This window comes from Periplaneta americana, chromosome 12 (assembly GCF_040183065.1).
Source record: "Periplaneta americana isolate PAMFEO1 chromosome 12, P.americana_PAMFEO1_priV1, whole genome shotgun sequence".
Taxonomy (NCBI): Eukaryota; Metazoa; Arthropoda; class Insecta; order Blattodea; family Blattidae; genus Periplaneta; species Periplaneta americana.
Window position 1 is genome coordinate 8,103,648 of NC_091128.1, and position 26,387 is coordinate 8,130,034.

Consider the following 26,387-nt stretch of genomic DNA (forward strand, 5'->3'; position numbering starts at 1 on the left):
ACTCATTCAGATGTAATTTGTTTGAACTGTGTAGAAGAATTGCATAGGCCTACTCAGATAATTGAATCAGATGTAGATTAGACTCACGTGTGTAAAGTGTGAAATGCAAACATAAACATGAAAGTGCATCAATATCCTTCTTACAATACACAAAAACATCTGTAAAATATTACAGGTGAAGTGAGAATGGTTGTTACATCCCTGAATTTTTTCATTGCTACACCCCTGAGTGAGGTATTTAGTTATCAAATATGACGTAAGAAAGGTCAGCAGTAGTGAACTTGCGTTTCCTGTGGGAGAGATTAAGAGATCAAGAGTTCAGATGACCTTCAAACATCGAGTGAGCAACAATGCTAGATATCTTACATAATTATGATTGTAGTGAACTAACTCATAACTATGATGCAACAATAAATTATGACTCAAAGACACGACCAGTGTTGAAATATTATGCAAACATGTCACTTGAATGCAATTTGTGTACTATCTATTTCATTATTAATATTTATATTTAATACGTTCCGTTATGCGTACCATATCCATTCTTATTACTGTAATAACTGAAAACAATATATTTCTTAACATTTAAACCTAATTCCAATGTTTAAACCTTGTCTGTAAACAAAAACAAATGTGGATTACCATTGTAATCCAGGCGAGTACTGGTGTTACGGAATTTAACGCGAGTAACGAAGGGTTAATCTTGTTCAGGATAGGGACTGATGGTGGGCTTATGTGAGGGTGGCAATGAACCTCTGGGTTCCTTAAAAGCCATAAGTAAGTATGTATTGACACAATTTAGTATGTTTGTGTACTTTTTTCAATGTCTTGGCTTATATAGGCCTATATAATATTTTTTATAATATACAAAAATGGCCTTCTCTGTCTTCTTTACCTAAAAATTGTTTTCAAGAACTAAAATGATTGTTATTGGTCGTGAATTGCTGAAATCCCACATGTTCAGGCAATTCACACTTTTTTCCAGAAAATAGTAAAGGAAAAAATTGAAGTTCATGTATGTCATACGTTAGAATTTATTATTATGCTTTAATAAAGAAATAATCATTTCGAAATACTAAACACTTTTGAAGATAATCAGTTTTTTGTATCTCCTAAAAAAATGTACTCTGCAATTCATGATTCAATTAGTAAACAGTAAGCAGCACAAATTCATTCTATTCAAGCTAAAATTCGACTTAATACAAGTATGCGGTATTCAAATACATTCACCTGGACCAGAGAACAGAATCAAGTGAATATTCTGCACTACTTAAAACATAACTGACCTAATTAAGTACATGAACACATCTCTTACCAATCTATCTTAATATTAATTCCTCACTTTTAATGCGCCACAATTAACAATGAACATATTTATTTTAAAGGTTCCTGGCTACTGGTGACTCTTACATGTCTGCATCGTACAAATTTAGGATGGCATGTAATACTATCAATGGATTTATCCCTGATATCTATTCATCACTGTAGCCGGAATTCTTCGCATTCCCAAATAAAGAAGACTGGGCTACCATTGCACACAAATTTGAAACAAAGAAACAGTTTCCTAATTGTGTGGGTGCATTAGATGGAAGCATGTGAGGATGCAAAAGTCAGATAACAGTGGATCTTTATATTTTAACTACAAGATGTATACATCCATTATCCTCATGGCACTTGTGTCTGCAGATCTACGTTTCATTGTCATTGACATTGGATCATTTGGGAGGAACAGTGATGGTGGGGTATTTGCAAGTTCTGCATTTGGACAGAAAATAATTAATAAACAGATAACTTAGGCTTTCCAGATGATAAGCCACTGTACACTGGAGGACCAAGTACGCCTCATGTGATAGTGGCTGACGAGGCATTCAGATTACTGCCTAATCTAATGAAACCGTATCCAAGGCGGAGCCTCACTCATGACAAGAGAATATTCAACTTTCGATTGTTACATGCAAGAAGCAGTGTAGAGTGTGTCTTTGGGCTATTGGCTTTCAAATTTAGAATTTTTCATACACCTACATTAGTTAAACCTGAGAATATAGACAAAATAATAAAGGCTGCTACCTTGTTCTACATAACATGATATTGTACAGAGATGAGGAAGTGTGTGATGAACTCTTGCCACCTCCAGAAGCCTTTGTGAACCTAACCAGTGAGATACAGAGCAACAAACAAATGTGAATGCCTCAAGTCGTTGCTCACGAGAAATTAGAGACAGATTTAAATAATATTTCAACTGAGACTATGTTACACAAGGGGAATAGACAGGCAGTAGAGTTTTAAGACCCTTAACCATTTTTAAATTTAACATTTACCATTTTGGAGCAAATATATCAGATATTGTTTGAACATTATGCCTGACAAATCATAACTAATATGGTAAGGAATTGCATATGGAATATGATGATAAGATTGTAATTGCTTTATTTATTTGGAGAGTTTAGAATAAAGCCCGGTTCAGACGGTGCATGTTTCTGTGATGGATTCCAAGGTGGCTGCACGGATGGGTCGCCTGCGTGGTCACTCACCGGAAGTAATGCGCTCTGGTGGCTCCATGGATGGTTAGCTTGCTGGATTTCGAGAGTAGTTTCCTTGCTATTTTTCGTGATGGTTTGCAGGCTGAAAACCAAAGATGATCATATAATATCACCACTGAAACCATGTCGCCATGTTCGTTGTTTTCCAACTAAACCTGTTTTTTCTATATTCTCTGTTTCTAAGAAACAACAATTAAATATAGGACTTTAGCTGTTTGCACTTATGACTTAATTACTTTATTACGACATTTACTAGTGTTAATGTAGGACTTTAGTTGTTTTCCACTCATGGTTTAGTTTCTTTCTGACAATGAGTGTTGCCAACAGATGAAGCAGCAGATGATTTTCCAGTTTGAACTGTGAAAAGAGCCAGCTCCGTATGAACAACTACCATCACCGTAGGCAACACAGGAGCCAGCCAGTCAGCACACAGGCTACCCATTCGCGCAGCCACCTTGGAATCCATCACAGAAACACGCACCTTCTGAACCAGGCTTAAGTTAGGTTAACGCATGTTTCCTTCATTTATTTAATAGTAATTTATAGTATAAGAGTGTAAAATTGGATTTTATAGCTTGGGTGATAATTTCCACGAGTGCATAAAATCTCTTCACTCTCATGTGCTATACAATATTTTATCCATTACTTGTATCTAAATTCAATTTTAAATTGTACGTCTTTTCTTTGTCATGTATTGTTTGTGAACAAGTTATAAATGAATGAATGTAAGTTATGGATTTTATGGTCGCTAATGTGAAAAAGTTTTTAATTCAGTGCTGTGAAAAAAGCCATTGTTTAGGTTGCTAAGAACAATGAAATTAAGACCAGTTTTGATACCAGTTATGGATAAAATATTTAATAGTAAGGCATTTGTGTAGTGCACTGCATATCATTGCATTGTATATTTGTTTGTAAGTCAAGTGATGAATTTTATATGCATGTAAATCGAATTAATCTGTTTGTTATATAGTGTATATTGTTATAAAGCCCAACTCTAGCTCAGTTGGTAGTCTCGCTTGTCTCCTGATCTGGAGTTGCGCTCAGGCTTGGTCTGATTACCTGGTTGGTTTTTATCCCCCCCCCCTCTTCGAGTTATTTTTTTTTACCACCTTAAAGCAAATTTCAGATAATTTATGATGAATCCTCGGCCTCAGCTCATCTCGCCAAAAAATTGTGTAACTCTTGAGTTGTTCTACATCTTAAAACTTCAGTGCTAATGTAAGTTCTGTGGAATACAGTAAGTGTAGTGAATAATAAATTAAAGTGCAACTTCGCTAATATTGTGAAAGGAAAAAAAATCAGCTCGGTCTCGATCATTACAATGATCCAGCCGCCTTAAATGAGTATATCAAAACAAACTCGTTATATTAGTGTGCAAAATAAATTTTATCAATATGGTACAGTATGCATTCCTTTAACATTTAATAAGTCTTTGTATTACACCAATATATTAATACTGAAAGTAAAATATTTGTGTTTTGAGTTGACCTGGTTGGCAAGTTGGTATAGCGCTAGCCTTCTATGCCCAAGGTTGAGGGTTCGATCCCGGGCTAGGTCGATGGCATTTAAGTGTGCTTAAATGCGACAGGCTCATGTCAGTAGATTTACTGGCATGTAAAAGAACTCCTGCGGGACAAAATTCTGGCACATTCAGCGATGCTGATATAACCTCTGCAGTTGCGAGCGTCGTTAAATAAAACATAACATTTGTGTTTTGAAAGAAAATTAAAAATCATAATGATAATAATGAACAAATTTGAGTGTGGTACCTATTGGCTTCTTGCTGTTCACTAAAAATTCTCCACTATTAGATCCTACATTTGAGAGCTGATGTAGAAATTTGAGGAGGATTTTGAGTACTAAGTAAAATGTGTTGATTTATTTGTTCTGTTCTATGCTATAACGTATGATATCTTAGTCGTGAAAGTAGGCCTATTTTTCGTCATAACAGAGCTGTCTAGACTCACATGCCTAAAAATTGGTATTTTATTAATAACTAACACATTTTGTACTTATAAATTTTTTTTCTTGTAACTATTAAGGGTTCTTTTCTCCACTATATTGTATATATTCTGCAAACTGTATTTGTAATTCCCATTTAACATTTAACATTTTTTTTTGCAGAACTTTCAAAATATAACTTTCAGTTCACAACTAGCTATTATTACCTCAACCTCAAGTTCTGAATTAAGAAAGCTCTTCCCATACTTACTGAGTGAAAGGACTTGATGAATCCCTAGTTTTAGAATTAATTTATTGAACTTTAGAAATCATGCTGAGATATTTAGCTTCAGTATTGAGTGTAAAACTTATATATCATAATATTCTGATAACACTGAGAATAAGCCTTACATATGTTCTGTTTGTTTCCTTATACTGTATATTGAAATGTTTTTATTCTCATTGTTACAGAGGCTTTGTCACGGTGTTTCACGATAAAATAAAGTAGGCCTACCGTATATATTTTCATAAACTTATCCTAATGTAAACTTACTCATTATTAGGGTAAGAACTTTAGACAACTTACAGGATATACCAATGCAGTATTAATAACAATATCACTGTAACATAGGCAAAATAAAAACTATTATGACTATTACATAATACCGGTATGGCCTATATACACTCGGTTGTAATCTGATATAAAATGTTCAAATATTACGTATGAGGTTTCTGAATATCTTGCCCTACTCATTATATCACAAAAAAATTGTTTCCTTTGACTTCGAAATCAATTTGGAAATATAAGAAATAAGGAAGCATAAAATTAAACACTACCTTCATCATCTAACATGGTGTTCAGAATTTCTTGAACTCTAAGCTTGAAGACCCTTCGACTTCTTTCACTAAGTTTTTCCACATCCTCGTGTAAATTTTCCAGAAATAACATGGTTGAAGTTTTTTTCCCACTATGTAGTTTTTTTTTTTTTTTTTAAGTATTCATTCAGCACATCATTGTCACTTTCCTTCCTCTTTCTAGAAGCTCTCCCATTCGTACTCATCGAACTGGAGGTGGCAGCAGAAGTCTCTTCCAATACAAATTCCACGTCCTGTACTTCCTCCTCCTCTACAACCTGTGAAGGTACTTCTGGTATGTCTGGTGCTACTTCAGTAGGGGTGTTTGTAAACGAACTGGAAAGAATAATGATATCTGATGTAATATGCCTTGTTTATACAATCTTCCTCATTTTTTTTTTCACTAGCCGAATACATCTAAATTGCGGTAGAGATCCAGATTACTCTAGTAGGTTAGGAAAATGAAAAGAACGTAACCTAACTTAAATTATTCATAAACTATACTAAACCTAACCTAATATAAATTAATAATAAAACTAACTGAATCTAACATTCTATTGGGTTGTGGTAACCTTACTTACATACAAATGGCTTTTAAGGAACCCGAAGGTTCATTGCCACCCTCACATAAGCCTGCCATCGGTCCCTATCTTGTGCGAGATTAATCCATTCTCTATCATCATATCCCACCTCCCTCAAATCCATTTTAATATTATCCTCCCATTTACGTCTCGGCCTCCTCAAAGATCTTTTTCCCTCTGGTCTCCCAACTAACACTCTATATGCATTTCTGGATTCACCCATACGTGCTACATGCCCTGCCCATCTCAAACGTCTGGATTTAATGTTCCTAATTATGTCAGGTGAAGAATACAACCTACCTAACTTAAATTATTCATAAACTACACTAAACCTAACCTAACATAAATTAATAATAAAACTAGCTGAACCTAACAACCTATTGGGTTGTGGATATTTATTTATATTTCTTACAGGCTTAAACCTATAGAAGAAAAGAAAAATATTTTACCTTCTTCCAGCAACAAATGGCTCCAAAAAATTGAGGGCATCAAAGTATATCCACTTCTTTACTTTCGATGCTCCAGAGCCTGAGGGGAGGACACTACCTCTTTTACTTCTATACCCGGCCCTCAAAATTTGCCATTTCTTGACACAAGTCTTTGCTGAAACAAAGAATTACATTCTGTAACGAAAATGTCATGCAATTGTTCACATACTCTTTGTGAATAAAGAAAACAGAGTTTTCCATTAAATGTGTTGACTGAGTGATAGAGGTTAAGTATATGGCATTGCTTTTGATTATGTCACGAGTATAATTACTATTATTATATTAATATAACATTGTTTTTAATCAGTCAATCTTGGATAACAACTTTTCATAATGTAATCCTAACTTTAACACGATTACAAAATAGTTACCAGTTACTATTATTGGAGAAGAATATCCATATAGTTACTTACCACTTTTTGTCCCAATTCTTGAGGCGATCCCATTCCACACAAAGTTTATGGTTTCTCTGTTATCCAGGGAGCCTTGGATTGAATAGCACTTCGTTTTCTCCGATAAGGCAGATTAATTTTTCAATTTCGTCAACAGACCACGTTACCTAATCTGCCATCTTGCATCGACTGTCACTTGAAAAATGAACACGTTTGTTTTCACCAACCAATCGATCTTAGACACTCGTTGTTGATTGCTGCCGATCGATGCTATGTGACTGCTGTTACCGCCCTCTGTATGTTTCTGAGGTCGGTTGATCACAGTCGTTCGATTGATTCAGTGTGACAACCCCCTAAGGCTGGAACTGTAGGTCTACTACAAATTATAATAGGACATAACTCAAAACAATCTCCCTCTTTTTCTCTCTCGTACACAAACACATGCATACATCAATAAAACTACGTAACAGTGCTAACAGGAACTTTTTTTAAGTGAAGCTTACCTTCCCAAAGAAAGTAATCTGCCCATACTGTTGCCTCCATATCTTGCCACCTCTGCAATTATTAGTACACTAGTTCATATATTTAAATAAACACTTCTCTTCTTCTTCTATGGTACAACAGCCTTCTTAGGCCAAGACCACCTCAATGATTCTCCTCCATCTGGTTCTGTCCCGCGCTTCATTTTTCCAGCGGCTTACTCCGATTGACTTCAAATCTTTTTCAACATCGTCGAGCCATCTTGTTGCTGGTCATCCCACCTTTCTTACTGTGTAGAATGGGTCGGTAAGAGTGACTTTTTTACATGGGCTATCATCATCCATCCTATATAGATGGCCTAGCCATCTCAGTCTGTTGGCCTTGATCACTTTAATTATATTCACATCATTATACAAATTGTATAATTCAGTGTTATATCTGATACGCCAGGTACCCTCTTCATTTACTGGGCCATAAACTTTTCTTAACACTTTCTTTTCGAATACCATTAACCTTTCTATATTTTCTTTACTCAAGGTCCAACTCTCTGATCCATATAATAGGACTGGTCTAATCAATGTTTTATATAGCCTACATTTTGTTTTTATGCTAAGAAAGCGGGACTGGAGTTGCTTCTTTAATCCATAATAACATTTGCCATCTTAATTCTTGAGTTTATGTCTACTGTTACACTATTATCATTTGTTATGATAGTTCCCAGGTATTTAATTGTGTCACATTTTCAAATTTATATTCATGAATAGTGATATGTTTTTCCTTTTCTCGTGTTCTTCCAGTCTGTAAGTACTTAGTCTTACCTTCATTAACTGTTAGTCCCATCTTCTTAGCTGTTATTTCTAATTTACTAAATGCTTCTCTTACCACCCTTTCGGATCGACCAATTACGTCTATATCATCCGCCTATGCTAACAGTTGTATAGACTTATTAAATATGGTACCTCGTGTATCTATCTCTGACTCTCTGATCACCTTTTCGAGGGCTAAATTAAAAAGCAGACATGACAAAGCATCACCTTGCCAGAGTCCTTTGTGTGTCGCAAATTCTTCAGTCAATTGATTTTAAATCCTTACCTTACATCTAACATTTTTAAGCGTAGCTTTCGTAAGATTTATCAATTTTCCTGGAATTTCAAATTCCTCCATTGCTTTATACAGTTGCTCTCGATCAATATTGTCATACGCAGCTTTAAAATCAATAAACAAATGGTGAGTATTTTAAACTCTCGTAGCTTTTGTAATATCTGTCTCAATGTATGTATCTGATCAGCAGTAGATTTACCAGTTTTAAAGCTGCACTGATACCTTCCAATCTGCTTTTCTGCATATGGCCTTATTTTTTTAAACAGTATGATTTAGAATATTTTATACATTATATTAAGAAGTGTAATTCCTCTATAATTATAACACAAAGTAGGATCTCCTGATTTCAAGATAGACAAATTATTCCATGCTCACATTCCAATGGTATTTTTTCTGTTTTCCACACCTGTAATATTATATTGTATATATTTTCTAAAATAATAGGCTCTGCTATCTTAAACAATTCAGCGTTTAAGTTGTCAGGTCCTGGGGCTCGATTATTCTTTAGTTGTTCTATAGCATCTCTAACCTCTTCCCAGTTAGGTACACAGGCTTGGTCTAATTGGTCCTCGAGGTTTGTCATCTCTTCATTAGTTTCCTCTACTTGCATACTCTCCTGCCCTCAACCAGCGTTTCAAAGTGCAATTTCCAACATTCAAGGACTGCTTTTCCATCATGTACCAGTTCCCCGTCAGAGTTTCTACAAATTGTAACTCTTGGTTTAAACTCTTTCCTTAAGTTATTTGATAATCTATAGAACCTTCTAGATGCATTTAACTGATGGTGTTCTTCTAGCTCTTTAAGCAATCCTTCATAATATATTTTCTTCTTATTTCTATGTTTTTTTTTTCTCTACCTTTCTCAATTGTTTATATTTCTCGATTGCACTTCTCGTCCTTTTGTTTATTGCCTCCTTATATGCTTTATTCTTTTCGTCTGTAATTTTAGAACACTCTTCATCATACCAATGTTTATTAGTCCTTTTTTCTTTTTCTTCAATAGTCTCTTCAGCTGCTTTACTCATAACTTCTTTACAAAACCTCCAGCTCTTCTGTTCTGATTGAGCATTACCATTCTTTGCCATTCCAGCTGACAAAGCTAATACGTATTTATTTTTAACATCTGGGTCCTTCAATCTTTCTATAGCATATCTTTTCTTTGTTCTTAGCTGCTTAGGAGCGAAGTATCTACTAATCCTACAGTAAAGCTTAGCTAAGACTAAAAAGTGGTCAGAATCTGCATTCGCACCTCTATAAGATCTTACATCCAATAAATTACTTTTATGTTTTACATCAATTAGACAATGATCAATTTGATTAACTGTTTTCCCGTCAGGGGATTTCCAAGTCCCTTAAATAAACACTGTCACTAGGAATTATGGCAATGGCCAACAGACCTTGTCCACAAGTGTACAGCAGCTTCTCGTTCCATGGCAGGAGAGGAACCAGTATAGTTTATTTTACAATCTGGTTTATGGCCTTCAAACCAAAAGTGAAATTCTGCACTGTTCTCATGAAGCTTTTTTTTTTTGCTACTGAACATCTTTGGCTGTTTTCGATAAAACAACAAAATCTATCACATATCCTGTGACTACATCAATCACACAACTGACACCAAAGTTTGAGGTATGGCCTCGTTTGTGCCAAGTACCATCGAAACTGACCATAATATTATGTAGCTGTCTCTCCGGTCCACACTCACACACCAGTCTGTGGGCATCAAGCACTTCTTGTCTAGGATAAGCTAGAACATCTGTACTAGTGTGTGTAGCAGTAACACATATTTCACTTAGATGATCATTGTATGCAATTTCAGACAATGGGTTCATATCCATGACCATTGCAAAACTTTCTTGTACAATGTAACCTTTTCCAATTTCGGAAAATGCTCGTACAATCCTGCGTTTGACATCAAAAGCAAGGCTTGAAGTATCATCACACTTTACTTGATGAAGTAACATTTCCTCCAAAGCCACCATCTTCGCATGTAGAACCAGTGTGTGACTGTAACCACGAGAAGAACTTATTTCAAGGTTTGCTCTGCCTCCACACTTGCATCCCAGCCTCCCAACTAATTCAAATAGTTTATTTTTAGATAAAAATAAATAATTGGGACCCTCAATATCATCATTAAGCCTACCATTACTGTTTCCACATTTTGAAAAATATTAAATTACTGTTTCCAGATTTTGAAAAATATTAGAAACTAGTCATACCTGTGTGCTTCACTGCACTTGTTAGAAATAAAATATGAAGTAATTACATAATTAAAATAGGACATTTGGTCCAGGGAACATCCGTGTTTGATAGGAGGATAAATTGTTTAATATGTTACTTAAATTGAAATTGTTTTTAAATAATTAAAATACGATCATTTTGGTCCAGAGAGCACTCATTTCCTGCAAGGATAATTCTTTTAACACGTGCTTAAATATATAACACTAGTAAGTTGCCCATTTATCAATCTTCTGTAATAAAGTGTTAAAAGTAGCGTACACAAGACTCAAGATGGACTGTAGTATTCTGTCTGATGTAGTATTATCGTAATTCATAAAATAACGTATTACATTAGCTTTCATCAACATTTTTCATAGCAATACAGTCCTGGCCTTATAAATGAGAAGAGAAGTATAGACATATAATTACTGTGTAACTAAGGCCTCAACCATGTTGGTTTTCTGAAAAATCTGGCGGAAAAACTATACCACACAAACTTTGGCAAACATAGACCATTCTGTTTCATGTGCTCTGGAAATGTAATGTAACAATATGAAATATGGCCCATTTTGTTCTGTTCAAATAATGGTTGGCATATCCCATTTTGATTAATTCATTAATAATAATATATCCCATTTTGATCTATGTACTGATTTTCTCATGCATTTCACACGTCTAAAATAAATCATTTTCAAACTGAACCTTTCTCTGTATAAAGTCTTCAACCCAAACTTGCCCAAGACGTCAATAACTCATTTTCTAAAAAAAGTCACATAGCCCATTTTGATCTCAGGCGCCTCATTTGAAAAGAGTAAAATCCTGTCTTAGAAATACGATGAGAGAAAAGGGACTGATCGCATTAGCCATGTTGTCCATTGAAAGGACTATGTTAAATGTTATTAATGAGAAGGTGATTCAAAAGTTTGCAACCTACAAGACAAGGCAAATGGAACTAATCTTTAAATAAGGAAGTTGCATGATTTATAATGTATGCAGCCCCTCTGAATTCAATACCCTCGAGCCACCACTGTTATTAATTATATTCTGTCTTAAATTTTCATTATTTCTTGTACTTCTATCTGCAGATGGTGTCCAGATGATAACCCTCTGAAACAGTCAACATATCACATGAAGGGCCTGGATGCACTGGTTCTAGTGGATGAAAAAGATGGTACTTTATGACTTTTTAAAGTATATCTTTCATTTGTAGCATTTCTCTGTTATGTGTAATAAAAAACCACAGATTTTCTAATTAGTTGTGAAGATTGTTCCATTCAGTGCGACATCTGGAAAAAGGGACTAAAAAGTGAAGATTCCATGTATGAACAATCTAAGCATTGTTTACTAAGTTCCTTCTTCCTCCTTCACCTACACACTGCAGACAATGATCGTGAAGCAATTGAAAGGAATGGTGGAAGGCCATGTATGGAATTCTGTTCTATCTTTACCACATCAAAATAACACCTTTCCAAGGTTACTTTGATTTCTGGGAACAAAAATAAGTCGCATGATGCTAAGATCGGTGATTACCTGACTACAATAGATGAGACAACACCTATTTTTTTTGTGCTGATCAGAAACTTCCTAGTAATGAAAGTCTTGTGACTTATTGTGTAGTCAGGCAATAGGAACAAACTGTTTTCTTCTTGACACTTACACTGTACACAATGGAATCTCAAAGTTTCCAGATAATAGTAACTGTCTGGTCACTGGTCACAAGCATTTTGTGCACAACTCCCTTGCTGCCATACAAAATAACTTACAGCCTTGTTTATTTTTTATTCAGCCGAACCTCATACAACATATTACTGTGATGTACCGAAGTACATATGGAGTTTCAGTGCAGTAATTCTGCATTTCCATATGGTAAAGAATTGGTAGAACGGAAAAAAAAAAAATTCTTTCTGGCACCGAGACTCGAACTCTGGTTTCCAGCTTTATGTGCTGGTGCTTTATCCACTAAGCCACAGAGTGAAGAGAGAATTTTTCTCTTCTTCACCATCTCAATACAACAGTTTTCTGGGGACTAGAAAAATTGTATTATATTGTATTGAAGGATTATGAAATTTTTCCCAAATTTTCTGTTGTGAAAGTGAGAGCATAGTAGAAATAACTATGAAACATTACATGCTGTGAAATAACATTTGATTACCAGCACTCTGTTTGATTTTTCTTCCACTTTAATGAAAGTAATCCCATGTCTGTCTTTAAAACATTGTAGCCAGCTGTTGTTTGCTTTGAAGTTCGAATCACATTGGCAAAATTAACTGCTTTTGACTTACAATAGGGCCTGTATGACACTTCTGCCCAGCTAAACTGTACATTTTATGTTCTTTCTTTGTTTCATTCTTGCTTTATGACACACACACACAGAGTATATAAGAGAGACCTGTAGTTCTTCTCACACATTTCCTTCTCAAATGGCGTCAGTTTATGATGTCCTTCAGTGTAGCACTTTTAAGAACAATCTCTCTTTGGATTCATATTCACCTCTGGTAGATGACAGCACCAGTTGATACCTCGTAACACTAGTCCCGTGTTTCAGTTGCCGCACTGAGTGATCTAGTACTTGGAATATTTGGACGAACTTTTTTTACCAAAAAGGCAAATATATTTGTTTAATATTCTGTTCTATACTTAGCCTTAATCTGTCATTTTTAAAGGTCTGACAGCCATTTTTAAAATGCTATGCGTAGCTCTTTTAAACTGTCATAGTCAGTAAAACTTGTGTGTTCTCAAAACTACGTTTGTGATCAATAAAAGGTCCCTAAGGGCTTCTATTTGCTCTGATTTATATGAAACTTTTCAGCATGCTCCAATGGGTACCGTACACAAAGTTGTGCATGAAATCAGTTCTTAATTATAAACTTTTCATGATATAGATTTTTAACTTTAAAAAATCAAAGAATATTATCACGTAAAAATTATGATTTCTATTAATATTTTTATCTCATTAACCAATATTCATCTCTAAAAATCCATGCACAGTTTTCCTAATCATGAGATGTAATTTAAAAAAAATGCAAGTAACAAATCTGAAGCTGTGAGGAATGTTTTGAATTTATACATAATTTAATTAAAATAAGTGAACATTATTATCTAAGGAACTAACTGAAACTTTATGAAATTTATTACTATCATTTAAATGTACAGACACAGGAAACACAACGTATTTGGAAGCAATTGATAAAAAGTTTTTAAAGTTTCTAAACTCAGTCCCAGTGTCCCTTTATAGGAACAATGGAATGATTTGAAATCACAATAAAAAACACAGGACAATATAAACTATAAGTACAGTAACAACTCACACTTGGCAGTTGGTGTCAAACAAGTAAAGGAAAAATATCCAGATTGTACACGGTTTGTTCCCCACAGCTTGACAGAAGATCAAGATGTGACTGTATTGGACACGCCTTAGATATCACAGAAAATGCTCCAAGAAAACAAAATTCTTGGAATCGATTTATTGCAACAGATAGCTCTGAAACAGAGTACTGAATTACGGAATGGGTATGCAAAGAAACTATGGTTTCAGAAATAATTAAAAGAAAAAAAAGGGGGGCTGCTGATTTGCTTCAAATGTAGTAAAGGTTTCATTCATCGAGAATTTGTCTCTTTACTGTAACTTATTTCTTCTTCATTGATAGCACAAACTTTAGTCAGTCGGAAGCACTAAGGTTCACTATGATTGTCATTGGAGAGTACAATAGAATCTCCATTATACATCCCTCAACTAACCGTACTGTGGGTTATTTGCATCAAAAAGAAAGAACGCGATTTTTAAGTGGTACATACAATGATGGTTTTAGATTGCTCTTTTCTAGTTTCTGAATTGTTCATACTGCTCATAGTAAAGAGTTAGGTTTGGAGGTAAATCCCGAAAAGATAAAGTATATATGTTTATGTCTCGTGATTGGAATATAGTATGAAATGGAAATACACAAATTGGAAATTTATTCTTTGAAAAGGTGGACAAGAACGCATATAAAACCTTAATAAGACCAGTTGTTTTATATGGTGCAGAAACATGAATGTTAAATGTTGAAACATGCAACAGGCTAACAATTTTTGAAAGAAAAATTTTGAGGAAGATATTGAGAGCAGTTCATGATGGTGTCAACTGGTGAAGAAGATATAATAATGAGTTGATGGATATGTATGGTTAGTTGGGAGACCGGAGGAAAAAAGACCTTTGGAGAGGCCGAGACATAGATGGGAGGATAATATAAAAATGGATTTGAGAGAGGTGGGATATGATGATATTGAATGGATTAATCTTGCTCAGGATAGGGACTGATGACGGGCTTATGTGAGGGTGGTAATGAACCTCCAGATTCCTTAAAAGCCATTTGTAAGTAACCCACTTGCTCGAATATTTCTTAGTGATTAATAAACTTAAAATAAACATACAACAAGAAAATTAGTTGTAGGAAAATGCAGAAGAAATAACCGACTTTTCAAAATATTTTAATGGCACCAAATAGATGTATGTCTATTAAAATTGATAATAAGTATTATCTGTATTTTTTTCGATTAACTGTTCATCATGTGCTGTCCATCAAAATGGTTAACATGCAGCATTTTAGATCTGGCATATTGCACTCATATAATTTTAATTAATTAATGGCATTCACACAATCATCATTTTATTTCACTAACCTGTGTTACAGTAGTCGCTGAAAGTGGTGTCCATTAGCATTCAGACATTCCCGACATCTTTTGATGAAATTTGAATTCACACGCAATAGCTTTCGTTATCCTTCTAATTTCTGTTCTTATATTGTCTTTCAGTTCTTCGATGGTGTGGGTTATTTCTATAGACTCTATTTTTTAGGGTTCACCACAAATAATAATAATAATAATAATCGCACGTGGTAAGAAAGAAAGACAATATAATAACAGAAATTAGAAGGATAACGAAGAACTTTTGCATGTGCATTCAAATTTCATCAAAAGATATCGGGAATGTCAGAATGCTAATGGACACCACTTTCAGCAACTAATGTAACACAGGTTTATGAAATAAAATGATGGTTGTGTGCATGTCATTAATTAATGAAAGTTATATGAATGCAATACGCCATAGATTACAGATCTAAAATGTCACGTTTTACCTCGTGTTCTACAGACTTGCTCCCAACCATGTGGGAACGTTCTTTGGATCAAGTGTGACGCGGGCATACTGTATTTTATGCACAAATTAAGTAAACACAGCAGAAGTAGGAAATATACACTTTCAGAAATAGAAGATAGGCACACGTGTTCCTTACTGAGGGAGAACAACTTATGGAATAATTTTTCTCAGGTTCTCAGCCAGGTGAGTTGGACTGTTGCATTCAAGCTTTCGATGACTAGCTCTGCCATCTTCTTCAGGGATTCAAGTGCTGTGAGACTATGTCTAGCTAGTATATAACCAGTCACCATCAATGACACATAAACGAACGGTCCTGTTGACTCTTCTGCACAGGGCGAGGGGGATTCGGACCAAGAAAGTCTCCCTTCGGAGATTCGATATCTGCACAAGACATTCCAACAGAACAACTTCGGCAACAGAGAAATTAGTTTGGCCCTCAAAAGGCCTTCTCCTTCGAGAGCAGAGCAGTGTCATTTCCCCAGGATGGATATTCTATGTAATGCGACAGCTATATATTTTAATGACTATAATCATCTGCTTGTCTATGTGGATGACGTGAATATGTTAGGAGAAAATCCACAAACTATTTGGGAAAACACAGGAATTTTACTTGAAGCAAGTAAAGAGATAGGTTTGGAAGTAAATCCCGAAAAGATAAAGTATATGATTATATCTCGTGACCAGACCGTAGTATGAAATGGAAATATAAAAATTGGAAATTTATCCTTTGAAGAAGTAGAAAAATTCAAATATCTTGAAGCAGCAGTAACAAATATAAATGACACTCAGGAGGAAACGAAATGCAGAATAAATATCGGAAATTATTATTATTCAGTTGAGAAGCTTTTGTCATCCAGTCTGCTTCCAAAAAAGCTGAAAGTTAAAATTTATGAAACAGTTATATTACCGGTTGTTCTGTATGGTTGTGAAACTTGGACTGTCACTTTGAGAGCGGAAGAGAGGTTAACCCATTTATGCCCACTGCCCCAGTAATGGGGTGTTGTATATTTTAGCCTTCCACTGTTCACGAAGGCTTTTTTTTCTTGCCGTAACTGTTTCGAGACGTTAAGTTGGTACTACTGAAGAACGACAATGTACAGTTTATACAAGCTGGGCTCCCAGTTCTAGACAGAGTACAAACAAAAAAGGAGGTTTTATGAGAAGGTGACATCTACAAATGTGTAAGTAATTTCTTATGTACAGTTATTGATAATGTGATTAAATTTTATAGTAAACACTTGCCAAATAATGTAAATCGAATATGCATTCATCATGTTATTTCAGTCTACTTCAGTTTTCTTTCTATTACATGTTACATTATACTGCCCCAGAAGTGGGGCACTGGACACAGATGGGTAGGCGTTTTTTCTGGTATACATAAGTGTTTTGTCTCCTTCCAGAGTCGAAATTATTGCTATTGCGGAGGAAGATAATAACATCCTGGATGCTGATGTATTTATTAAACTTCCTGAGATAACCGTTTTGAAGAAATTTAACGTATTTTCATGCATGTGATAATGGGAAAATTGACAAAAATGACAAATTTGCTTAAAGTGAGGCCATTGTGGTCGCTTCTAAATGAGCGCTAGTTGCAGTTCCTTCCAGGAGAAACCAATTTCAGCATCGATGAAGTAATAACACCATATTTTCGTTGTCACAGCACGAAACAACATATTCAAGGTAAACCCATAAGGTATGGTTACAAGTCATGGTGCTTGTGTACACGTCTTGATTCCATCATTCATTCTGAATCGTACCAAGAGGCTTCTACTGGCGAGATAATTTCTGGGTGGGTCTGTTGCCAGAATTATCTTGCCAGTGGTGGACCTTCTTGCTGAATTTCCAGAAGAAAAATCTTACTTCTTATATATGGATAATTCCTTCACTTCATTGTCACTTTTCAGAAAACTGAAAGAGAATGGTCATGATGCAACTCACACTATAAGTGCAAAATGGACAGCAAAGGCTCTCCTGAAAACTATAGAGGCCATGAAAAAAATTCCGCGTGGTTCACATGACCAAGTGACAGAAGATATATCAGGAATCATTCTTGTGGGTTACTACGATAATAGTATCGTAACTGTTGGATCCAATTCGGCATAGGAAGTGGGGATGGCTGGGACATACACTTCGCCGACCTCCAGATGACCCCGCCAGGAAGGCATTGGATTGGAATCCGCAGGGCAGCAGAGGAATTGGCAGACCCAAGATAACATGGAAACGAACTGTTCTCACAGAAGCAAAAACGATGGGGAAGACATGGAGTGAGATTAAGGCGTTGGCCAGGAATAGAGTCAGATGGAGAAGCTTTCTGAGAGCCCTATGTTCCACCTAGGAATGATGGGAATATTGATTGATTGAACTGTTGGATCCATGAGCACGGCACAGAACCCACGGGAGAAGCAAGACGTTGGAGTGCAGTCCAGAAAAAGAAGATCAAAATTCCACAGCTTGCCTATATTGTGAACTATAATCTGTTTATGGGCGGGGTAGATAGAATGTACCAGAATATATCATGTTACAGAATCAATATTTGAAGCAAGAAATGGTATTGGCCTCATTACTTTCGACTTCAATGCCACCATGAGCAATGCTTGGCAACTGTATTGTCTAACACCAAAGGGTAAAGAAGATGATATGGATTTTCGTCCATGTGATGCATTGTACAAACATATCTACCGCAATATCCCGAGACTAGATTACGTCCTGGCCGCTCACCACTCACTAGAAAACGAAGGGTTCCTGATGAAGCCTGCCTCGATGGTCGTAATCACGTGATTGAAAGAAGTGAAACTCAAGTAAGAGGTGCAGAGTGTCATAAGAATACCTTCAGAAAGTGTAGGAAATGTAATGTAGACTGTTACTTCCATTACTTTAAAAAATTCCATACCTAAGTTGCAAACTATGACTATTATCTGAACTAAGTGTAAAACAAGAAACAAGTGAATGGCTCAAATAGGCCTATGTTTGTTTCTAATGTAGAATTGTTTATACCTTTCTTATATAGGTGCTATAATATATGAAAAAGAGCTCTATAGGATTTATTTTACAAAAAATATCAATTATCAAAACACCCATCCCATTGATGCCCACTGCCCCATTTCTGGGGCGGTGGTTTTCTTCAAACTGGCTAAGTGAAATTTGTTTTGAGTAATTTTCTCTTTAGTTACCAAGTCTTATGGTTACAATATTAAAGTATTTCTCAAAACTGCAAAAAAAAAAAAAAAAAAAAAAAAATGTAACTTGGGTATAAATGGGTTAAGGATGTTTGAGAATAAGGTGCTTAGGAAAATATTTTGGGCTGAGGGATGAAGTTACAGGAGAATGGAGAAAGTTACACAATGCAGAACTACACACATTGTATTTTTCACCATTAAATCCAGACGTTTGAGATTGGCATGACATGTAGCACATATGGGCGAATCTAGAATGCTTATAGAGTATTAATTGGGAGGCTGGAGAGAAAAAGACCTTTGGGGAGGCCAAGACGTAGATGGGAGAATATTAAAATCGATTTGTGGGAGGTGAGATATGATAGAGACTGGATTAATCTTGCTCAGGTAGGAACCAATGGCGAGCTTCTGTGAGGGTGGTAATGAACCTCCAGGTTCTCTAAAAACCATAAGTATGCTTAAGAATTCTTTTGGTATACGTCTCCTTTTCTGTAGGCCTATACAATTCCCTTGTGACTTCATTAATAGAATTTTAAAAGGAATGGGTGAAAGGAGACATGCTTGTTATACTCCTTGTTATTGTTCTATGGCCCCTATGTACTACTTCACTTTCACTTTGATGTTTGTGTTGTAGTGCAGTCTTTGTATGGTGCTAGTGATATGTTGAAGTACACATTCTTGTTACTGGCCATATTTTGGACAACTTGTAAAATATAATTAAATAATATGTGAATTCATTGTACGGTTGGTTCTTTTAGGGCCATTCATTCTCATTGTTCTTTCTGACTTTTCATTGTGTAGTGCAATAGTACATTTTGAACTGTGAATATTTTTTACATTTAAGATGGTTTCATCTGTATGTTGGTTTTTAGAATGTTTACAACCTGAGCTTCAAGTTTAAAAATTAATAAATATGTGGCACAACAGCCTGTAGAGGATCAAGGCCGAGTGCTGGCAAAGATGAACGATCATCCGACTAGTATGGGGATAGCTTATGGTACAAAGTGTTATGAACTGAAATTGCATTTATATTTTTTATTTATTCTTGATATGTTAAAAAGAGTTTGTAAGCCTACTTAAAAGAAAGTAGTGAGTTTTGTCGTAAACATACAAATAACCAAATTTTGGATAAATTAGACCTACTTGAGGTTTTCTGGAAACATATTCCTTGATACTTCGTACATGGTTCTGAAATGTATGATGACAGAAATGAATTGGTAATTCTCTAATAAAATTACGCCGAAGAAGGCACATCTGTCTTTGCTCCCTTCTTGTTAAACAGACAGGAAGTTCAGGACGCAATACTAGGGAAGCAGACCATTTCCCTAGTAATTCGTTCTGGACCTCTCACGTGTTATGTTGGTATTTAGTAGTGGAGAGAAAGAGAGATGTACCACCTTTGAAGTTTTTCTGGAGAATTAATTTGAATTTTATTACATTGTTGTCAGTTTAGTCAACTGTCCGAGGACGGGTTGGAGTCCCATAAGTGACACCAATAAGGTAACACTCATGAGGTAACTAAGCTATGAGATAATGGGGTAAGGTGGCCAGTTCCTTTCCCTCTTCATTTCATACATCATTGACTAGTAACATATTTCACTAATCAGACTTAAAATGTATACAAATAATAATTATTGTTCTTCCTCTGACACCTATCGTCAAGTGAGATGTACTGCCTGATAACAGATGTACAGTACACATCAACCAGAACCTCAATCAGAGGTGTTTTGACATTGTGGATAGTAAAAATATATAAGTAGACAGATTTTGTCTATTCAGAATCCATTCTGTGTGAAAATTTATGGTGAATAAATATGTAGTTTACGAGACATGCATGCGCGTACGCACACTTACTGCTGCTGCTGCTGCTGCTGCTGCTAATTGAGATAACACTGTCAGTTCTTTTGTTTTTATGTTTTAAAGCTATAATTGTTTTATTTAACCTCTATGTGGTTTTATATAGTGTTCCCATCCTAGTGATTGGTTGCTTGCCATTAGATACAAAGTTTCATTCTTCAAAATTCATTGTCCTTGATCATGTTCATACTTTGGATCTAATGGCAAGCAACCAATCACTATGAAACCACACAGGAATTAAGTATAATACTTAGTACTGCTTTAAAAAATAAAAGAAAATAACTGATAGTAATATTTCATTTACTTTTCCTTGTTTGAATTGATGTGTGATAACAGTCAGTTTCATAATTTTGTTCTTCTTATATTTATCTCTTAACCTTTAAACGCCTAAAGACTTATACCACTATTGCATGCCAATTTCTAACTCGTAAGTAGGAGTTTATATACCTACACCATCATCATCATCATCATTGGCATTACAGCCCTTGTAGTTTAGCCTGAACCTCCCTCAGAACATCCGACCAATCACTCCTGTCTAATGCTCGTGTTCTCCATCTTCTAATTCCAACTTTTGTTAGGTCAGCCTGAACATCATCCAGCCATCTCAATTTAGGTCGTCCGACTTTCCTTCTTCCTACTGGCAATGCATCTAGTAGAGCTTTGGGTGTGCGATTGTTCTCCATTCTGGTTACGTGTCCCAGCCACTCTAACCTTCTGAGTTTTATATCAACAATAATGTTAACATCTTTACATAATTCATATAACTCGGCATTTGTTCTGATTCGCCAAAACCCTTGCTCATAAGTAGGCCCAAAGATTTTTCGTAATACTTTCCTTTCCCAGGCATTTAAGATCTTTATTGCCCTTTCAGGTAGAGTCCAGGTTTCACTTCCATATACTACTATTGGTTTGATAATAGTTTTATATATTCTTATTTTTGCTTTTCTTGAGATACACCTGGACTTCATAGTTCTATTCAATGCCCAAAGACCTCGGTTCCCAGCTGCAATCTTCTCTTTTTTATATCGGTCATAACATCATTATTATCTTTCACCATGGGCCCCAGATACTTAAAACAGGAAACTCTATCAAAATTATTATTATTATTTAAATTAATCTTATTAGTATTGTCGTTATTCATATTATACATGTATTTAGTTTTATCATTGTTAATTTCCAAACCAGCTTTGATTGCTTCAGCTTCTATTTGTTTGAGTATTTCATCCATTGTACTTACATTGCGTGATAAGATAACAATATCGTCCTCATATGCCACATATTGTGCCGTTCTATTGATGATTGTACCTCCTGGGTTTATGGTTATCTTTTGAACAATTCTATGTAATCCAACATTAAACAACATAGTAGATAAGGCATCACCTTGCCTAATGCCATTAAAAGTTATAAAGCTTTCAGAGAGTTTATTTTGCATTTTAACTTTGTTTTGAGTTTGTGTTATAGTAAATTTTAGTTAAATTGATCAGTTTATTGGGAACTCCAATTTCGCCTAAAGTTTCTAGAATATAATCTCTGCTAATGCAGTCAAAAGCTTTTTTAAAGTCAATATATAATTTTTTATATGGCTTCTTTCTGTTTGCTATTATCTATATTGTCTGTAAAACAAAAGTACTAATACCAATTTCTTAATATTGCAGTTGTGTTTTAAATGTTAATAACATAATAAAGAGATAAGAAAAATTGTCAAATAAATTAAAAAAATATATATATATATATATATATATATATATATATAATTGGTGCAAAGGTAAATTAAATTCACAAAACTTCTCTAAAATTAGGTCTAAAGAAAATATGTTGTTGTTGTTTTCTAATGCCAGGCGTTTGACAATAAAGTCATTTGACCTCTTGCATTCCAATATTTTTCAAAGATATTATCATGGCCAGCCACTGAAGCACAGATTTTGAGGTGTTCCGAATCCACTAAAGAAAATATTTGATATGTTGTTGATCGCCCCTTACAGAAGCTGCACTGGTATTCTCCAAGAGTTGCTTCTATGTATGGTTCTAAATACTTAGCTAAGATATTAGTGAAAATTTTATATGTAGTATTTAGCAGTGATATGCCCCTATAATTCTTACACTAATGCCATTAAGTTTATTGCCTGTTTTATGTATAGGGCATAAGACAGCTACACTGCAGTCACTAGGCATTTGTTCCTGATTCCATATATCCACAATCAGTTTATGAATACATTTCCACAACTCCTTTCCACCCTTTTTGATTAACTCTGCATTAATCGAATCTTCTCCTGGTGCCCTATTGTTTTTCATTTTCCTTTGTATACCTATATAATCGGGTAAATTCTTGTTGGGTTTGTTAGCCGAGTGGTTTAAGGCATAGGCTATAAGATACGTCTGGCCAGCATAGTGTGCCTAAGTTGGCAGGTTCGCGTCCTGGCCACTGCAGTCAATTGAGCCTGTGGTAAAGGATGGGGAGGGTCCATGTAAAACAGTCTGTGTAATCAGGGCTGATTAAGGCAGGAGCCTATGATGCCTCTGCTCAGGGCCTCATGATTCTGGAGCCTTAAAATCCAGAAACAAGCCTTTCTTTAATTGAATTATGCAAATGAAATAGCCAACAACTCTGGCAACTGAAAATGAATTAAGTATTATGTTAGAAAACACATCAAAAATCACTTTATTGATTTAAGTTTAGAGTCATAAGTTGATTGCAAAATTTAATGTGTTCAACTTTTAAAAGTTGGCTACCATACATAGTTTATTCAAATTGTAACAGGAGGCATATTTAAATAATTAATCATAAAGTCAGCAACATGGATTTGAGGGAGGTGAGGTATGATGATAGAGACTGGATTAATCTTGCACAGGATAGGGACCGATGGCGGGCTTATGTGAGGTGGCAATGAACCTTTTCCTTAAAAGCCATTTGTAAGTAAGTAAGTAAGTCAGCAACATAGTCATTGTCAGTTTTCATTATATTAAGTGTTAAACGAAGTGCCTAGTGCTTGTGTTCCTTGCAGCTTATCAATTTCTGTTGGTATAGGACGATTATCGGTGTGTAATGGTAGTGTTAAAGTGTTTTTGTAGGAATGTCCATAATTAAAAATGGAATTTCCAAGCAACTTTGAGTTAGGAGCCAATAAAAAAAAAAGAGAAAGCTATTGAAATTGAACAGGAAAAACGATGCTGATCATTGAGCAAGTAAAGGGTGCGGCAAAACATCCTCCCAAATTTAAAGTTTAACTAAAGAAGAGATGGATCAAAATAAGGAAACTGTATTAATATGAATTGTATCTAAACAGTGGGAAATTTAGGTTTATATGCGTTGCCATAGCGATATCAAATGACACTCGCAAAACAACAAGAATTGAATAGGATATTGAATGCATGGAATTAATATTCAATTAGTGCAAATTGTAATCTGTAACGAATTCCAACTATGCCGTGGACAGTTGAAGAACGTGCTTACGCTGTGGTATCGTTTCTGGTAAGTGATAATACCGTTGTCGTTGCTCAGATGTTACCCAGACGCTTAATTTCTTCAAGTGGCGACGTCCCCTGGCCAGCACGATCACAAGACCTTGCATCCTGAGATTTTTTTTCCTTGGGGGCAAGTTAAGGCTGAGGTGTTCAAACATCGGCTGAGGACTTTGGCAGACCTAAGAAATGGAATGCAGGAAGAAATTGGTCTTATTCCTCACGAAATGCTAGTTAAGAGTGACAAAAGACGACATTCGGCTAATGATGAACAGTTTTTTAGAAGTAATAAAACAGGTAAGGAGTATGGGGGTGGAGGCTAGCTAGGATGGTGAAGTATAATATGTAGAAAATTAGTGAGATCGGAAAGTGAAAGGTACACATGAAACAGATATAATAACGAGCATATTGGACAATGGTGGTAATAAGTTTTAGTATCAAGTATTACTAGAAACAGTGTGTGTTCGATATAGTCTAAGTGATCTGAAAATCAAGAACAGAGTGCTAAAAGTGTCAATTCTGAATGAACTAGAGAAGTGTAATAGGAAGTTAAGTATAACGAGAGAGATAATAAAAATAGCTGAGGAGTCTGGCGGAGGAGGCTAGCTGGGATAGTGTGAGATCTGAAAAAGGAATTGCATACAAAAACAGACATAATAATGAACTTATTGGACAATGGGGTAGTATGTTTTAGTAACAAGTATTATCAGAAACAGTATGTGTTCGATATAAGTGTACTGAAAATCAAGAACAGAGTCGTAAAAGTGGCAATTTAGGATGATCTAAATCAAGTTGTTAAGTTTAGTTTTTAAAGGTGAGAATTGTCGAATGATCTAAATCAAGTTGTTAGGTTTTTTAAAGATGGAAATAATTGATCAATTTAAAGAGCGTCTATATAAGGTATATATGTAATGAACGTAATTGTGGCACCGGATACAAAAAATTGTGAGGTCAACATTACATGGATGTAAATGTTGGCAATCAAATACAATACAATACAATACATAGTTAAGAGTGATTCAGAATTTCCGAAGTCGCATTCAACAATGCATTGATAGTGAAGGACACTACTTGAGAGACATGTTATTCAAAAAATGAAAATATTCACACTGTTAAGATACCATTCATATTAATAAAGTTTCCTTATTTTGATCCATCTGTCTTCTATTTAAACTTTAAATTAGGGAGGATGTTTTGCCGCACTCTTTATGTTCGTTCATTTGTTACTAGCAGCAGCTCAACTCCTTCACCCACAGAGACCTCCAGTTTCAAAAAGTTAAGAATGTTTTAACACAGACTAATGAAGATTTTGGCATACAGTGACAACAATCTGCCACAGCTACTAAATTGTGGGGAACTGACATATTTTTTTGTATAAGCCTAAGCCAGAATTTGGAAAAATGAACATTGCTTTCAAACTCATGAATTACCGTACTACACTAGAGGAAAAAAGGGATAGTACCGGTACTACAGCCAATGCAATCAGCTCTGTCCTGTCTTGTGGCCACACATAATCACTGATACCTTATGGGACCACTTTATTTTTAATCCTTCTCCTCAAAATAGAGAATTAGTAAAAACCTCTGTGAAATAAATACATGGTGAAAGAAGATAGGTGATAGAATTTAAATAAAATAAAATAGGCTTATTTGCCATATATGAAAATAAGGGGCCTCATAAAGGAAATTAAGTTCCTGGCCTCTGAAATTGTAAATCAGGCCCTGGGTGGAACCTGACGGGGTTTTAGTTGATTGCAGTAGAACTGAGTTTGCTCCTTTGAAGAAAAAAACTTTACAATAGAAAAAAATTTAAAATTATTTTATATAGTCTAATGTTCTTAATGTTACATAAAATTGAAGAATATCAACGTACTTTATAAATAATACACAATTTATAACATATTATATCAATATCAATTATACCTCAATGCGGAGGTATTAATTACAGCAAATAATTTTAACCTGAATCGACTAGAAGTATGCCAAAATCAGGCCCTGCGACTAATAACTGGTGCAGCAAAATCAACCCAATCACGGCAATGCAAGCCCTAACCCAGAACCCTCCAATATATCTCACTCTAGAGGAGCAGGCACTAACACACCATGAAAAAATGCTATGGTTAACAACAACAAAATGGGAAAAAACACTGTTACAACCAACCAAGTTGAAA

General features: G+C 35.2%; 1 long non-coding RNA gene across 4 annotated transcripts in view; it reads left to right on the top strand.

Annotated features, from left to right (window-relative positions):
- The first annotated feature begins 3,413 nt into the window (after positions 1-3,413).
- Positions 3,414-26,387, top strand: part of LOC138710149 (uncharacterized) — a 59,687-nt gene continuing 36,713 nt past the window's right edge. Inside the window, exons 1-4 of one of the 4 annotated variants that reach the window (XR_011335105.1) lie at positions 3,414-3,758; positions 5,521-5,631; positions 11,680-11,765; positions 20,350-20,415. This is a non-coding gene — a long non-coding RNA (uncharacterized lncRNA). The remainder of the gene's footprint in view (positions 3,759-5,520; positions 5,632-11,679; positions 11,766-20,349; positions 20,416-26,387) is intronic. The other 3 variants (XR_011335107.1, XR_011335106.1, XR_011335108.1) reach the window with 3 other exon arrangements.